Source organism: Bombina bombina, chromosome 2 (assembly GCF_027579735.1).
Source record: "Bombina bombina isolate aBomBom1 chromosome 2, aBomBom1.pri, whole genome shotgun sequence".
NCBI lineage: Eukaryota > Metazoa > Chordata > Amphibia > Anura > Bombinatoridae > Bombina > Bombina bombina.
The window spans coordinates 269042399-269060899 of record NC_069500.1 but is presented as its reverse complement, the minus strand read 5'-3'; the positions used below and the strand labels follow the sequence as shown (position 1 = coordinate 269060899).

At 41.9% G+C, this 18501-nt stretch overlaps 1 protein-coding gene across 1 annotated transcript in view; it reads right to left on the bottom strand.

Moving 5' to 3' along the window:
- The window catches only part of WDR36 (WD repeat domain 36), a 410170-nt gene that overhangs the window by 47247 nt on the left and 344422 nt on the right, over positions 1–18501 (bottom strand). The gene's annotated exons all lie outside the window — the stretch shown is intronic.

Here is an 18501-nt window from a genome sequence, read left to right as displayed (position 1 = left end):
GAGGATTGGACCCCTGAAGCCTAAGAGGAAACCGCTTGCCCAGAGAGCTGGTCTGATCCAGGCGATCCCTGGTTAACGGAACACGAACAATAACCACGTGGGAGCTGTAAATGTGCCGTAACCTTTGGAGGAAACAAGCCACCTTCAAGAGAAGGGGTAACGGCATTTGGGACACCTGCTTGCGTAGCAAGAGAAGGTTCTAGGGCGCAAGCCTCGTGGGATATGGGATCCTCAGGGGCGGATGGCTCAGAGGTCTCTAAGTTCCCCGAATCGGGAGACAAGAGCACTCGAAAGCAACATTCGGAACATAACTGATGGGCATGGATTACCCAGTCCATTTCATATTCTTCGCAAGAAGAAGAATCTGAATCAAAGACAACCATCTCCACAAAATCAGAATCCTCCATAACTTGTTTATTGAAATTATGGACAAAAATAAACAGCACCTTACACCCCCCAATGGCTGGTACACTCACCACCTCCTATGACCCAGAACACTAGCGAAACAGACTCTCTCCGTCGCCACCTTGTAAGGAATATGGAAATGGAGAACAGAAAAACGTGACCAAGCCCGGTCACAAGGTGTACCGTGTAGGAAAAGCACGCCAGTCTACAAGGACCGTGCGGCCTGACAAAAAAAACGTTATGTTCTGAAATAGCCACAAGCCCAAACATCACTACACATTAGCAGACAGAATCACATAAACATGATTAAAGTCCCCCCCCCCCCCCACTGTTCAATAACCCCTCTCAGGAGATATTAACCCTTGATTCCATAAAGATAAAAGGAGTCCCACTGAGACCCTCTCTTCTTTTACATTACATTCTCATATTGAAAGAAAAATGAAACGATCTTACCGGAATCTACGCCGTGGAAGAGGAACACGGCCCTTCAAGTGTGACAGATAGTAGCATCGCTTCTGACATGGACGGAAGCAGGCAGCAAAACTCGTCAACGCTGATTGCCTATGGAGCTGTTAATATGAGTCGGGATGGTTTCGCAGAAACACTCTCCCTGCATCTCCGGACTCTAACTTTCATCCAAACTCTCACTGAGAGGCTGACAGGACTACTTAAAACTCTAGTCCCATAGAGTACTACCCTCCCTATGAGACTATTGAATCTTCTGACACTTCTCTGCCAACCTCCTGTGACAAAGAATGACTGGGGGATGAGGGAAGTGGGGGAGGTATTTAAGCCTTTGGCTGGGGTGTCTTAGCCTCCTCCTGCTGGCCAGGTTCTGTATTCCTAAAAGTAATGAATGCAGCTGTGGACTCTCCCCGTTTAAGAAGAAAGATGTCTTGCCCATCCTTATGTTAAAAGGAAGATAGATGTATGACCTTAGCCAGACTAAAGCACATATGGTGGGTGACTTCCACTCTTTCTACTATACTCCCAACTGAAAATCCTCTCATCAAAGAAACTTTCCTTCTAGGGAGATAAGTATTACGTCATTTTCCTCAGATTACTTCTAGACCACTGGTTTTCAAACCTGTCCTCAGGCCTCCCCTAACACACCAGGTTTTCATGATTACCTTGGATGAAAGCAGGCAAAATAACCATGTTTTCTATTAGGGAGACCGGATGACAGGTTTGCAAACCTCAATTTCAACAATATACAATTTGATAAACACCCCCATAATAATACACCTAGTCTAAAGCTAGCAGAACATTGATATATTCCAGGTTGGGGAGAATACAATACAACAAAGTAGTGACATAGCTATCTTATTTACAGAAATGAGAGAGACTCAGGTGAGATTACTATGCAAAGCATATTTTACACCAAGGATACAACTGTTTTAGGAGGTGTTACACATTTTTCCCTGGGAATGCCCAAAAATCAAATGTTTAGAGGGCGTTATGTTGGTTGACATAAAAAAAAAAACAAAAAAAAAAAACGGTTTTGAATAGAGGACATATTCAAATCTCTGTCCACTTCTTTGAGAAAAACTATTTATGCTTACCAGATAAATTATTTTCCTTCTGGATAGGGAGAGTCCACGGCTTCATTCCTTACTGTTGGGAAATACAACACCTGGCCACCAAGAGGAGGCAAAGACACCCCAGCCAAGGGCTTAAATATCCCCTCCCACTTCCTCATTACTCCAGTCATCCTGCTGAGGGAACAAGGAAAAGTAGGAGAAACATTAGGGTATAAATGGTGCCAGAAGAATAAAATAAATAATAGGGGACCGCACATAGAAAAGAAAAAACGTGCAGAGGTCGTGGACTCTCCCTATCTGGAAGGAAAGGAATTTATCTGGTAAGCATAAATTATGTTTTCCTTCCTAAGATAGGCAGAGTGCACAGCTTCATTCCTTACTGTTGGGAAAACTATACCCAAGCTCCAGAGGACACGGAATGAATAACGGGTGGGAACAAAAAGGAAGAGGCGGACCCTATTCTGAGGGCACCACAGCCTTCAAAACTTTTCTCCCGAAAGCTGCTTCAGCCGAAGCAAAAACATCAAACTTGTAAAATTTTTAAAACGTATGTGAAGACATGGTAGCCGCCTTACAAATCTGATATATAGAGGCCTCATTCTTAAAGGCCCAAGAGGAAGCCACTGCTCTAGTAGAATGAGAAGTTATCCTCTCAGGAGGACATTTTCCCGCTGTCTCATAAGTTAAGCGGATGACACTCCACCAAAAAGATAGGGAAGTCGAAGTAGCCCTCTGTCCCTTATGCTTCCCCGGACAACAAACAAAGAGGAAAATTGTCTAAACTCCTTAGAAGCCTGAAGATAGAACTTCAAGGGGCGAACCCCATAAAAATTGTGAAGAAAGCATTCCTTCGATGGAGGATTAGGACACAAGGAAGGAACTAAAATCCCCTGATTGATGTTGCGATCCGACACATCCTTAGGAAGAAAACCTAATTTAGTACATAAAACTGCCTTATCTGCATGAAAAATCAGATAAGGGGGCTCACATTGCAAAGCAGAGATCTCAGAAACTCTGCGCACAGAGGCAATAGCCAATAACAAGAGAACCTTCCAAGATAACAATTTAATGTCAACGGAATGCAGAGGCTCAAACGGAACATGTTGCAAAACCCAAAGAACAAGATTTAGGCTCCAAGGAGAAGCCCAAGATCTAAACACAGGTCTGACCCTAATCAGTGCCTTAACAAAGGACTGCACGTCTGGAAGCTCAGCCAGTCTGTTGTGCAATAAAACAGACAGGGACAAAATCTGTCCCCTCAGGAAACTAGCAGAAAGGCCCTTCTCCAGCCCATCCTGGATAAAAGTTAAGATCCTGGCAACCGTAACTCTGTGCCAGGAAAAAACACGCTCTTCACACCAGAATAAGTAGGTCCTCCACACCTTGTGGTAGAAACGCAGAGTAAAAAGTTACCCCAATGAAGGGGAGACCCCTAACAATACCCGTAGGTACCACTTAAACAGTGAAGTGTAATGCTGCGTGCTGTTATCACGTATTTTCTTTCAAGTTTTCAAGCCTTGTTCACGGAACTTTTTGCAGCAGGTACACCCCTGGAGGTTACCTATCTAAGGAGGTGAAGTTTGGCCGCACAGTCTGGATGCAAGCGCTGTCTTTCCATTTGGAGGTGTTTTCACTTGGCATCAGCCTCCCCCTCACAAGTCGGCCGCGTCTTCTGACGTCACTTTGCAGAGCCCTGGGTGTTTGGGCGGACGCCAGTGCAGCGTGTCTGTGGCTGTTTGCTTGTGGGAGTTCGCTCCAAGCTGAAGAATGGCGATCCGAGTTAGAGCCTAGGAGGAAGGTCTCCCGAACGGCTCTCCACCCAGTGGGCATGAGAAAGGCCATGAAGAGAGGGTAAGTCCCCCTTTTTTCAAAGGTGAAATAAGGACAGCTTTGTAACTCACATCTTGAAATTGTGTGTGGCCATTACATTACGTGATAACAGCACGCAGCATTACACTTCACTGTTTAAGTGGTACCTATGGGTGTTAGGGGTCTCCCCTTCATTGGGGTAACTTTTTAATTTGTTGTTGGTGACTGGCAACACCGGACCCCAAGACCGGCAGTCTGGCTAAGGGACTTTCGGAACTTATACACCATGGTATCCACTATTTAGCCCAAATATGATGTACCCGAACTTCTGCTAATTAATACCTAATTTTTCAAGTGTACTTGGATTGCAGCAACTTTTTTGAACTCCCATTATAATATTGACTTTCTCAATCGTACAGTCTGTTATATCTGGACTTTCATAACAATTATACCTACTGATAGGATACCCGGGAACGGGGGACTTATCTGATAGCCATTTATCCTTGGTTATAATCCTTCTCATTATTATTATTTCCTTATTTGCTTTATATTATTTATCATATGCAATACTCAATGTCTGTTTATTGATATAGTAATTTTCAAGTGTCTACGCAATCAGCCTTTTATTAACGATCAATTTATATGCAAGTAGAGAAGTATTTCACTTGACTGTTCTGTCCTCATAATGCACTACAGGGAGTGAATTGTCTATATACTATTTTGAACACACATTAAAACCCAATTTTTTGTTAGGCATTTTTACCTGTGGGTCTTGAGGTCTGGTAAACTATAACAGAATATGTACCCAGCCTTCAAGTTGCAATTCCCTTTGCCTTGTTATTTGCCCTAAATTTATAAATGCCTGCTCCAAATCTACTGTATATATTCTAGACAATGTTAAACTAATATTTTCCATAACAGCGTACTGTTTTATGCATTATCTATTGTGATTGGCTATATGATATCCTTTTAGAGCCCAAAACAAATTGTTTAATGTAAAAGGTCAGAATAGGATATATGTATGGATTTTTTGAGAAATATTCAATCAACCCTTGTTATAACTGTACTTTGTAAGCCTTACATAGGTTAATTCATCTTTTATATCTCCCTTGTTAATAAGGGTAAGAATAGTTACTATGGAGGTAGTTACTGTGAATGATGAAGGAGAATTTTTTTCCCTGATCTCTACTCAAGAGAGAGGGAGTTGTATACAAGACTTGGATGAAATTTTTTGCACTGATAGATCAAAGTTTACTCTTGCAAAATTGTTTGAGGAGGTAGAGTTTTTACTTATTAAAGAAAATAAGTTAAGATGGGATATTATGACGTTAAACAAGTATCATGAATTAAAAATCATCCCTAGGGGTCTCAGGGTGAATAAATTCCCCACATTCCAGACGGATGATGTGGAATTTATTAATGAGTGGAACATTATCCTTTCTGATTGCTCCCTTCGTTTGATACTATTACTGGTTCATTTTAAAACAAAAGCCCTTAACTCTGTAGTCCAACAAATAGAATTACTACAGGTTGAGCTGAACCTCAGAAGAAGTGCTCAGGAGTTTGCAAAATATGATGATATGATGAAGCAAACAATTGCAGAAACTAGAACACTTCTTATAGAGGTTAAACATAATAAATACCTGAGGGATCAGTCAGACTATGATAACAACCGAATTTTTGTATGGAACAAAAAAGAAAGATCAGAAGGCAGGCGAACTTACAATAGGACTAGAGGCAGAGGTAGGGGCAGAGGACACAGGAATACTAGCAACAAAAATACTAGGGATGTTTTTAACCCCGATTATAATGAAAAGGATTCTGCTAATAATAAAAAGGTGACTTTCTCTGAAAGTGAGGCTGAATCTTACGATGAGAGTTCAGCGTCAGGTGGGGAAGAGACAGGTGTTGGATCTTTTCCTTTGGCAACTAATGTAGAGGGGGAACAAGTGGTAAAACCTAAGACCATAACGAAAGAAATTAAGCCCATTCTTAAAAAACAACAGAGAATAGTAGGCTCCAAATATACTACAGAGAATGCTCAAGGAAATCAAAGGGACCTTCCCAGTATGAATCAGGAAGAAAGGTTAGGAACAGGTTTTTTCCCTCCCCCATACCAAACCGGAAGGAGGGGGTCGAGGGAGAGGAGGTCCAGAGGGGCTTTCAGGCCAGAACAGGTACCCAACTCGAAGAGGGAGATTCAAAAGCAAATACCAGTGAATAATAATGTCATAAATTTGTCACATTAAACACTCACGGAAATGGAATTAAGAGTGTTGAATTTAGGTTTGGGTTTTGTTCCCTCACAAAGCTTCAACCTCTTCAACACTCTAATAGATCTTAACAAACTAATCAGAGGACTAACTTTAAAAAAAAAAATTATAATAAAAATATTGAGGAAATTGAACATCCAAGAGGGGTGGAACATTATAATAGGACAGCTACAGATAATGTAGCCTCATTTTCTGAAGCATGTGATATTTCCATACTGGATGATCTGTGGCAGGAAGGAACAGTGGAAGGACATCCAGCATTGGCAAACACACCAAAATTTAAAGAGGAATCCAGATTTTACCCCATCCAGTGCAGGGGCAATATCTTGGAAACCTTTCAGGCACGGGTTGAAAGGGATCTGACATCACTACACCAGACCACCCATTCAGGACAGCATAACTTAAATGCTAAGGAAAGAAAGGCTTTGATGAAATTACAAAAGAACAAAGACCTGGTAATTAGGAATGCTGATAAGGGTGGTTCTGTTGTGGTGATGTCTAGATCCCAGTTTATTGCCGAAGCAGAGAGGCAATTGGGAAATTCTATCAAAAACTAGGTGGTGATCCCACTATCAGGTTTAAAAGGGAACTGGAACAAATTTTGGACGATGGCAAGGAATTGGGGATTTTGGATGAGTCTACTTGTGACTTCCTCCTAGTGGAAAATCCAGTGATGCCAATTTTTAATCACTTGCCTAAAGTTCACAAGTCCTTGGAGGGAGTCACAGGTAGACCCATTGTAAGCGGCATTGGGTCCCTACTAGAAAGAACCTCCCAGTGGTTGGACAGTATACTGCAGCCATTGGTGAGTAGTCTAGCTAGTTTCCTCCAGGACACTACTCATGTACTAAATCTGATGAAGGATTTGAACTGGGAGGCCTCGGATTTGTGGCTTACCATCGATGTCAGGGCCTTATATACTTCAATACCCCATGATAAAGGTTTAGAGGCTGTTGAATTCTTCTTACAAAGAACAGGATATACGGATGAGTATGTGCAATATATACTGAGGATACTCAGGTTTTTATTGACGCACAATTTTTTCACTTTCGAGGCGGTTTTCTACCTCCAGAGGTGCGGGACAGCTATGGGTGCAAAGTTTGCACCCTCTTTCGCCAACCTATACATGGGTTGGTGGGAGCTGTCCCGCATCTATGGAGGTGGGAACCCCTTTCGACGTTTTTATAAACGTTACATAGATGACCTGCTCCTGGTGTGGGGAGCTACTGAAGAAATGGCAATGGAATTTGTAACCTGGATTAATACCAATGATATAGGGTTAGAGTTCACTTTTGAACTTAAGTCCAGAATTAATTTTTTGGACCTAACCCTGATCGGTATACCAAATATAGGAATTGAAACCGAGGTTTATAGAAAACCGATCACAGGTAATATGCTTCTCCACGCCAGGAGCAGTCATCCTAAGCAAGTATTTAGGTCTGTCGCAAAAGGACAGTTTTCAAGATTAAAGAGGAATTGCAGTAACTCTCAGGCTTATGAGATGCATGCACACCAATTAACAGATCGCCTTATCAATAGAGGCTATAATCAACATGTAGTAGCAAAAACAAGACAGGAAGTTGCTATCATTGATAGAGGGACCCTACTAGAGAAATCAACATGTAGAAAACCTACTAATCAAGGGAAAATTTTCTTCACTACTGATTACAGTACTCAGTATCATAAAATGTGCCATATAGTACAGAAGAATTTCAGACTATTGGCAGCAGATGCAGCCTTGGAAGATACAGTAAAAAAGGGATGTAGATGTTCCTATAGAAAAGGAGTTTCTTTAGGTAACATCTTGGCACCTACACAGCTCAAAACAATACAAATGGGGGATTCAAGTTCTTGGCTACGTTTCAAGGGAGTGTTTCGATACAGCAATCATTCCTGTAAGGCGTGTGAACACGTGATTACAGGTGAAGGTTTCAAAAGTGAGGTAACGAATAAATCATATCGACACAATAGGTGTATGAATTGCAGAAGCAAGTACACTATCTATCTAGCAGGTTGTGAAGTTTGTCACCTACAATACGTAGGTATGACATCCAGAGAAACACGTGTACGAATTAGGGAACATCTTTCGGATATCAAGACGGGTGTCCTGACTACCCCCCTGGTGCAGCACTTCAATTTGGTCCATAATAAACAGGCAGAGAGCTTTAAATGGACCATCATAGAAGTGGTTAATACCAATCAAAGAGGAGGGGATAGAGATCAGGCACTAGGGAAACGTGAGGTCTTTTGGATATTTCATCTTCAAACTAGATATCCAAAGGGGTTAAATTCTTCCTATGACCTCATCAACTTTTGGAAGTAATTACATTACTTTTATGTGACACGGAAAAGGAAGACTTGGAGTCTCTAAAATTCAGTATACATTAGTAATGTATTGCTTTACCAGACATTTCATATATTATATGGGAGTACATTAATCTAAATTTCATTGTATCTATTTTAAATACCTATTTTCAAACTTTAAAGATACAGTCAATTTTCGTAGAATTTAGGACTCATGTTGTTTATTTGTGATAATATATGATACCAACATGTATAAAGCATGCTACAGAGTATTGACAAGATATCATACTAGGTTAGATAAATTGCTGGAAGGTTGGTTACGTATCACTAACAAGGTTATAAGGTGCGCAATGTATAATGAAGCATGTATTGCCAAAAATGGCACCTTTAATTTATATTTCAATTCAAACTTAAATTGAAAATTTCTGTATAAAAGTAAATATGAAAAATGGAGGAAGAATGTTCTTTTGTGATATTAAAAACCTAAATAAGTTGTTGCAACCAATGTATTGATGTTTTAGTGTGACATGTAAATTTCTAATGTTAATATGTTTAGCTAAATCTGAAGATTAAGGCCATTCTAGCCTAATAGCTATGTAAGCCAGCAATGAAACTGTTAATTTCAAACATGTAACCCTAGCCAATCAAATGGTTTTACTTCTCTTAAATAGCCCTTTAGTGAGAAGGTGGATAGGAAGCTATGAGTACGGCAGTTAAGCCGAAACGCGTGAGCTTGCACTGAGGGCATGTGTTTGTCTTGTGTACATATTCCGCTTTTAAAGGATAATTAAAGCATTGAAGTTTTACTGCAAGTTCCGGACTTTGTATTTTCTTTCAAGATACGCAGAGTAACTGGTTTACGAGCTTGAATAAGAGTATCAAAGACACTCTCAGAGAAACCTCTCTCTTGGCTAAGACTAAGCGTTCAATCTCCACGCAGTCAGCCTCAGAGAATCTAGATTTTGATGAACAAATAGACCTTGTATCAGCAGGTCTCTGCGACAAGTTAACTTCCACGGAAGAGATGAGGACATCCCCACTAGATCCATGAACCACGTCCTTCGCGGCCACGATGGAGCAATCAGGATTACTGATACCCGCTCCTGCTTGATGAGGGCCACCACTCGAGGAAGAAGCGGTAATGAAGGGAAAATATATGAGTTTGAACCTCCAGGGCACTGCTAGTGCATCTATTAGATCTGCTTGGGGATCCCTCGACCCACGAACAGGTTTGAATAAAACCCCAAACCTTTTTCTTTGATAGGCACCGGGACAACAGCTCGCAACCTAGAAAGGCATCCCTGTTTTCTGGTCTGGTAGAAAGATTCAAGAGAAGGAATCTGCTCCTTGCCAGATGAGATTTGAAGCCTATCTTGTATCTCTGAGATGCACCTCCAGGACCCATGGATCTTGTACGTCCTTGAACCAGGAATCTGAAAAAAGACAGTATGCCCCCTATACGAAACGATCCCGGATCGGGGGCCGCCTCTTCATGCTGATTTGTTTTCTGCTTGCTTCTTATTCTGCTTAAATTTATTCCAGAACTAAGCCGGCTTCCAAGTACTCTTGGGTTGCTCGGGCTTAGAGGATGATTGTTTTCGCTGGAATTTGTCAGAACAAAAGGATTAAAAATTAGAAGATTGCGTCCCTTAGACTTGTTCTTATCTTGCGGTAGGAAGGCACCCTTGCCTCCGGTAACCGTAGAAATAATGGAGTCCAGGCCTGGATCAAATAAAATCTTTCCCTTGAAGGGAAGAGAAAGGAGTCTGGACTTAGAAGTCATATCCGCAGACCAAGACTTGAACCAGAGCACCTGGCAGGCTAGGACCGCAAAGCCAGAGGGCTTTGCATTTAGGCAAATAATTTGCATTTTCACATCACAGATAAGAATTAGCAATTCTCAGAGCTTTAACTCTGTCTTAAATATTCTTGAGGGGAGACTCCACATCAATGAGTTCCGACAAAGAGTGGCACCAGTAGGTAGCCGCTCCGGCAACCTTGGCAACTGCAGCCGCCGGTTGAAACAAAAATCCTGTGTGTTGAAACATCTTTCTCAGAAAGGTTTCCATTTTCTTATCCATAGGCTCTCTGAACGAAGAACTATCCTCAAGAGGTACGTTTAGCAAGCGTAGAGATAGCACCATCCACCTTAAGAATGGAGCCCCACAAATCCAGTTGAGAGTCCGTGACCGGGAACAACTTTTTAAAAGTAGATGAGGGGGAAAAGGAAGAAACAATTCTTTCCCATTTGTTCTTAATAATGTCCGCCATCTTAACCGTCAAAGGAACTTTCCTGTCTTCGTAAACTCTGTCTAACTTAGGTATCATAGGTTCTTCAGGCAGCGCGGCCTCCTTTTATAAAGAACGCAAGTGCTCAATTTTAAATCTAAAGGATGGTTCCTCCGCAGCAGGACGCTTGGACGCCAAGCACTCCGACCCAGAAAGTTCACCCTCTGAAGCTACAGAGGTAAATGCATCATCGGATAACTGGGACATAATAGCTAAATCCGATATATATTTAGATGACTCCGGGTCAGTAGAGCTATGTTTAAGCGAGGTAATGCGAGGGCAGGAAGAAGGCCCCCTCCGGACGGAGGATTAGATGTGCTACGGGGAACTGCATATGGAGTGGATAATGTGGCAAGGGTAGTAATCTCACAGGATGCCGAGTCCTGAGAGGTAGATGGCTCAGAGGGACTAAGAGCCTTAGAAGGCTTGTCTCCCTTCTTAGACTTTATAACGGTGTTAAGGCATGTGAAACATAATTGAGTTGGCGGGAAAACCATGGCCACCTCACAATATAAACAGGTATGATTTAGTACAGAAAGAGTACCTTCTAACATGTCAGAGTCCTCCATATCTCAGGTTATACCCATAACAAGGACACAAAAACGTTTTTATTATAGAAAACTGCACTCACCACCTCCTAGACCCAGACAGTTAACAAAGGAAACGCTCTCCTCAGGTTCAAGTCTCAGCCAGAATGGAGGAAATGAACTTAGTCCACACACACGGTCACATGGAGTGTAAGACAGTACTTCCACTGTTATTACAAGTACAGCAAGTAATAGGAGCTGTGCAACACTTTCAAAAAGGAAAGTGAAACTTGTTTGTTCCAGCCAAAAACACAATCTATCATCCCAAGAAAAAAAAAATCACACAAAGCAGCATGTAAATAATTAATACACCGATTAATTAACTCCAACTGTTCAATAAACCCCCTTCAGGGGATATTAATCCTGGATCCTATCAAGGTATAAAGGAGCCACACTGTGGCCCTGTTATAGCATTTTATGTGTAAAAATTGAAACTATCTTACCTCCAGGATCTATGCTGTGGAACAGAACACAGCCTCTCAAGTGTGACAAGTCTTATAGCAGCGCTCCTGACATGGACTTGAGTGAAAGAACGCAGGCAGTGAGACTCGTCAACACTGATTGCTTAGGAGCCGTTAGCAGTAGTCTGGATGGTTTCGTAGAAAAACTTTCCCTGCATCTCCAGCCTGTAACTTTCATCAATACTGTCACTGAGAGGTTGACATGACTACTTAAAACTCCAGTCCTATCTCGAAGGGCAGATACCCTTTTTCAGGACTCTCCGAATCTTCTGCAACTTCTCTGCCACCTCCTAACGTGACGAAAGGCAAAGAATGACTGGGGTAATGAGTAAGTGGGAGGGATATTTAAGACTTTGGCTGGGGTGTATTTGCCTCCTCCTGGTGGCCAGGTGTTGTATTTCCCAACAGTAAGGAATGAAGCCGTGGACTCACTATCTTAGAAAGGAAAATTATTTTTTAGGTTGATAACAAATACCCCCCCCCCCCCTCTCAATTATTATTTTTTTGCATACCCAAAAGCTGAACAGGCAGACAACTAAGAGGGATAATTATAGAGTCAAAAAGTTTTTGATGAAGTCTAAACAATATATAGAAACTCTTCATAGAGAAGTAGAAACCAAAGTAAAGTTCCCTTAATGAATAAAAGACTATATAAGAATGGTTATAGAAGACGTATAAGGGTGCTCTTCAAAAGATAAAAAAAAATATTGGTTACTGAAATTCAATTTAGTAACTATAAGGTTTGTTTTAACTTATATGTTTTCCTAGATAACTAAAAAGCTTGTACTGCATACTGGTACATGTAACTTTGGTACAAAATCTTGGTTTCAGATTGTATGGTTCCTTTCTTGGTTTGTCTAGAAACTGTGCTATGAATAAACAGGTTTGTGACTTGTAAGCATTTGGCTTATCTGTGTGTTACTATACAACTGGATCAGAAAACGCCCGCTTGGATAGGATTAAGAGTTCAATCTCCAAGCAGTCAGCTTCAGAGAAACTAGATTTGGGTGAAGGAAGGGCCCTTGAATGAGAAGGTCCTTCCTCAACGGAAGTCTCCAAGGTGGCAGGGATGACATGTCCACCAGATCTGCATACCAAATCCTGCAAGGCCACGCAGGAGCAATGAGGATCACTGATGCCCTCTCCTGTTTGATTCTGGCAATGACTCGAGGAAGAAGCGAAAAAGATTGAAGGACCAAGGGACCGCCAGAGTATCTATCAGTTCTGCCTGGGGATCCCTGGACCTCGACCCGTATCTCGGGAGCTTGGCATTCTGACAAGATGCCATGAGATCCAACTCTGGCCGACCCCATTTGAGAATCAGGTTAGAGAACACTTCCGGATGGAGTTCCCACTCTCCCGGATGAAAAGTCTGCCTGCTCAGAAAGCCCGCCTCCCAATTGTCTACCCCTGGGATATGGATCGCTGACAGATGACAAGAATGGGCCTCCGCCCACCGGATTATCTTGGCTACCTCGGTCATTGCTAAGGAACTCCTCGTTCCTCCTTGATTGATGTAGGCCACTGTCGTTATGTTGTCCGTCTGGAATCTGATGAACTGAGCCGAAGCCAACTGAGGCCAGGCCAGAAGAGAATTGAAGATCGCTCTAACAGACTCCGCTGAAGTCCACACTCCCTGAGCTTTTAGAGTACCCCAGACAGCCGCCCCCCACCCTAGAAGGCTGGCATCTGTTGTCACAATCACCCAAGATTGTCTGCAAAAGCATGTTCCCTGGGATAGATGATCCAGAGACAAACACCATTGAAATGAATCCCTTGTCTCCTGCTTCAGGGTTATTCGAGGAGACAAATCTGCATAATCTCCATTCCACAGCCTGAGCATGTTTAACTGCCAAGGTCTGAGGTGAAACCGAGCAAACAGGATGATGTCCATTGCCGCCACCATCAGTCCGATTTATTCCATGGACTGGGCCACTGACGGCAGAGGATTGGACTGAAGGATTCAACAGGTATCTAGAATCTTTGATCCTGACCTCTGTCAGAAAAATCCTCATGGATATAGAATTGATTACAGTTCCCAAGAAAGTCACCCTTGCTTTCAGGATTAAAGAACTCTCTTCCAGATTTACTTTGCACCCGTGAGTCCTCAGGAAGGACAATGTCGGTATGGGACCCTGCTTGTTGACAAGATGGCACCTGAATCAGAATATTGTACAGATAAGGCGCCACCGCAATACCCCGTGGCTTTAGAACGGCCAGCAAAGACCCCATAACCTTTGTGCAAATTCTGGGTGCCGTGGCCAGCCCGAAAGGAAGAGTCACAAACTGAAAGTGCTGGTCCAGAAAAGCAAACCTTAGGAACTTGTGATGATCTCTGTGGATAGGCACATGAAGGTATGCATCCTTAAAATCCACTGTCGTCATAATTGAACCCTCCTGGATTAATGGAAGAATGATCTGAATAATTTCCTTCTTGAATGATGGAACTCTGAGAAATATGTTTAGACTCTTGAGATCTAATATAGGTCTGAAGGTTCCCTCTTTTTTGGGAACTACAGATTTGAATAAAACCCCTGCCCCTGTTCCTGTGCTGGAACGGGAACAATTACTCCCAGGGAGGAGAGGTCTTTTACACAATGTAAGAATGCCTCTTATTTATCTGGTTTGCACATAATCTTGAAAAAAGAAATCTTCCTCTGGGAGGAAAATTCTTGAACTCCAGTTTGTATCCCTGGGATACTATCTCTGTAGCCCAGGGATCCTGAACGTCTCGCACCCAAGCCTGAACGAAGAAAGAAAGTCTGTCCCCCACCAGATCAGGGGCATGCCCTTCATGCAGTTTTGGAGTCAGCAGCAGGCTTCTTGGACTGTTTACCCTTGTTCCTAGGCTGGTTGGGTCTCCAAGTAGACTTAGATTGCGAATAGTTTCCTTCTTGTTTAGAGGAGGAAGAGAAAGAATTTCCCTTGAAATTACGAAAGGAACGAAAATTACTTTGTCGTCCTTTTTGTTTATTACTCTTATCCTGAGGAAGCAGATGACCCTTACCACCCGTGATGTCAGAAATAATCTCCTTCAGGCCAGGTCCAAAAAAGGTATTTCCTTTGTAAGGAATAGCTAGAAGCTTAGACTTGGATGACACGTCCGCAGACCAAGGTTTTAACCATAAAGCTCTGCGGGCTAGAATAGAAAACCCTGAACTTTTAGCTGCTAATTTAGTAATTTGCAGAGAAGCATCTGTAATAAAGGCATTGGCCAACTTCAGAGCTTTAATCCTATCTTGGATCTCCTCTAAAGTGGTTTCAGTTCTGAGAGATTCAGACAGAGCATCAAACAAATAAGCTGCTGCACTAGTGACCGTAGCAATGCACACAGCCGGCTGCAATAGCAGACCCTGGTGAACATAAATCTTTTTAAGTAGACCCACCAACTTCTTGTCCATGGGATCTTTAAAAGCACAAACTTTACTCAATGGGAATAGTAGTTCGCTTGGCTAGAGTGGAAATAGCTCCTTCCACCTTAGGCACCGTCTGCCAAGTTTCCCTGACAGCGTCCGCTATAGGAAACATTTTCTTGAAAATAGGAGATGGAGAAAAGGGAATACCTGGTCTCTCCCATTCCTTGGAAATAATCTCTGAAGTCCGATTTGGTACTGGAAAAAACGTCTGAGTAAGAGGGAACTTCAAAATATCTGTCCAACTTGCTCGACTTCGCAGGAGCAACCACTACTGAAGAATCGCAGTCATCTAAAGTAACTAAAACCTCCCTGAGCAACAGACGGAGGTGTTCTAGTTTGAACCTGAAAGAAACAACCTCTGAATCAGTCAAAGGTATTGAACCTTCAGAGTCTGAAACTTCCCCTTCTGATAGAACCTCCATACCCTCCAACTCAGCTCCCTGGGAGGGTACCTCCAAGATTGGCACCATAGTATCAGAAACCTCATTTACTATGTGGTTGTCCTTCCTCTTACGCTTGCCCTGTAGCATAGGAAAAGCAGACAACGCATCAGAAATTGTGGAAGACATATATGTAGCTATAGTAGAAAAGAAGAGGCGGATCCATCCAATACTTCCAAAACACTGTGAATTTATTGTAGCAATTTTCTTTCACAAACAGTTGTTGCAAAAAACTTCAGAGACACACACTTAAAACCATAGGAGCTGATGTGAGGTTCAGTTTCAGTCTTACATGTTTCGGCGGATCCTGACCGCCTTAATCATAGACCATACCTGAACCTCTACACCTGTAGCCTTTTTACCTGTGTACAGGTATACGCCCTCAAACATTTACTCCAATCAAATGTATACAATAGGATTTAGCCTCAATCGGCTTGACAGCTTGGAAAATTTTTTTCTATTAACTTACATAGGTTAATCTTAATCCTATAAGGGTCTTTATATAGCATTTTATAGAAAGACACAGCTAGTGTTGAATTGCAAATTCAACTTAAAAGAAGGTACTCATTTTTAGTCATTTACAACGCCAACTTCTAACATCTATTAAAGATACATATAGAAAAATCATATACAGAAAAAGTTTTTTCAGCAGTTGAGGCCGGGTTTGAACTCACAACCTTTGGGTTAAGAGGCATTAGACTTAAGCACTATGCCACAACGACCCCATAGCTATGATGATACATTTAATATAGCTATATAGCCTTTATTTAGCATTAATTTCCTTATAATAGCTAGATATATAGAAAGTTACTTTTATGCATATATGTAGCTATGTCTTTTAAAGTAATTAAGTAATTCCAGCAATCACTGGAGTAGAAGTACAGGACACTGCTTGTGTGGGCGTTAAATCTTAGGACGCTTGGGGAGAAAGCTGCGGCATACTCTGAATCTCAGCATTAGACTCCTGAGAAGCATCCGCCTTAGAAATATTTTGCTCATGAAAAATATTTTCTTTATAATGTAAAGCCCTCTTAATACATGAGGGACAGAAAGGAATTGGTGGTTCCATATTGGCATCCAAACACATGGAGCAAGTAACATTTTGCACAGCTCCTATGTCCATCCCAAATCACAATAAGAGACAATGAAAAATAAAAAACTTTTTTTTTTATAGATGATACTGTCACTTTAAAAAGTTACAAAATAAACTTTTAATCTCCTAAAAGAAAAATGTGCGCAAAGGAAAAGATAATCAAAATTATCCTATAAAATTTGATGCCAGAAAACTAACAAAAGGAAAACGATACTGTGCCTTTAAATAATAAAACCGCAACTCGTTTACTGCGTTAAAGAACGTATCCCAGAAGTTACACCAATCTACATTCAGACACTTCCACACCTCAGCAACTCTGCTGAGGTGCCTACCTGCCAAACGAACCCCTTTCCTGGTCTCACTGACTCTATTCCTAAAGCGATCCGGAAGCTCAGGGGAACAAGAGCGCTACAACCGCCTGCATAATTAGTAAGATAACAATCCGGTTGTAGAGCTACAGAGCGCAGACGTCCACTCCTGTCGGCTAAGAACTGTGCAGTGAAATAACAGCAGCGCACGAAACTGAAGCCCCGCCCATCGTGGGCATACACAAAATACACTACCCGACTGGGACTCTGAAGTTAATATCGGAACCACCATTACAGTAAAATAGAGCAATCTCCCAGCCCCAGTGCCTGTACCCGTAGCTGCCAACAATAAAAACCCCTCCATATCTAAGAGGGGAGTAATGTCCCAACATAAGAGCTGTCAATAAAAAAACGTATCCCAGCATCCTTATGCAAATTCCAATAAAGATAAAGTGCCCACTCCTGAGTCTATGTCTTGCCTAGAATAAACAAAATTAGCACTTACCTTGAATGCTGTCCGACAGCAGGACAGTCCAGCAGGTTTAAGAGGTCCTCTCCCTCCCATAGCCCTGTGGAATAAGATAAGCCTGAGTTACATGCGCTTAGGCTATCTGGATAAGGGCAGCATAAATGTATAGGAGGCGCAGTGAAAATTATGTCCCACCAGTTCCTACTGCTCTAAAGCCACCAAAAGCTCTACTGTAGAGACTGATATCGACTAGGCTACACCCCAGAACAAAGCAGCACAATCTTGTACTACTTTAAAAATAAAAAATTCTTGATTGAAGAATCTAATTCTAACACCTCACTTTACCTCTTCCTATTACTAACGTAGGCAAAGAGAATGACTGGAGTGGGAGGGAAGGGAGGAGCTATATATGGCAGCTCTGCTGTGGTGCTCTTTGCCTCCTCCTGCTGACCAGGAGGTGAAATCCCACAAGGATGAAATCCGTGGACTCATTGTGTTGTTAAAAATAAATAAATGTAATGGCCTTATGTGCCTCTGGCATGTTTGTTTATTGAATTAGAAATCATATTTCAAACAATTATTAGTTTTGACCACTGAAAACCTAGCCAAATAGAATGAAATATGGTGGCCTGATATATAGAAGCGTTCTGGGCTCATGGTTAAAGAGCAGCAGGAATAAAACTAGTAAATGTACCAAAATAATTAAGAAGCTACTTTCCTTTAAATTTTTGGTGGCAGATTTTCACGTAGGCATCAATCAACCGGGCAGGCCATGTGAGTGGAGCCTAAGCACAGCATGAATTAGGGTGCCACAATGCCACTTAAATGTGAAAAGCAATGTCTCTCTCTGGCTATACCTGTAAATAATGTCCTACATGACCCCTGGCCAATTCAATATGGAGGCACTCAAATCAATGTAAGCTTATTAAGAGGTGTGCAGAGCAGCCATTAAACAAGTTTACATAGAAAGAGCATAACCCCAAACTAAGCTAGGTTGCTCATGAATGTGATTCATTAAAAATGCAAACACCTGGGCGCCTTCATGCTGAACCCCCTAGTCCAAGGTATGAAATAGAGGTGATGGGGCATAGTCTTGACTTGCCCTG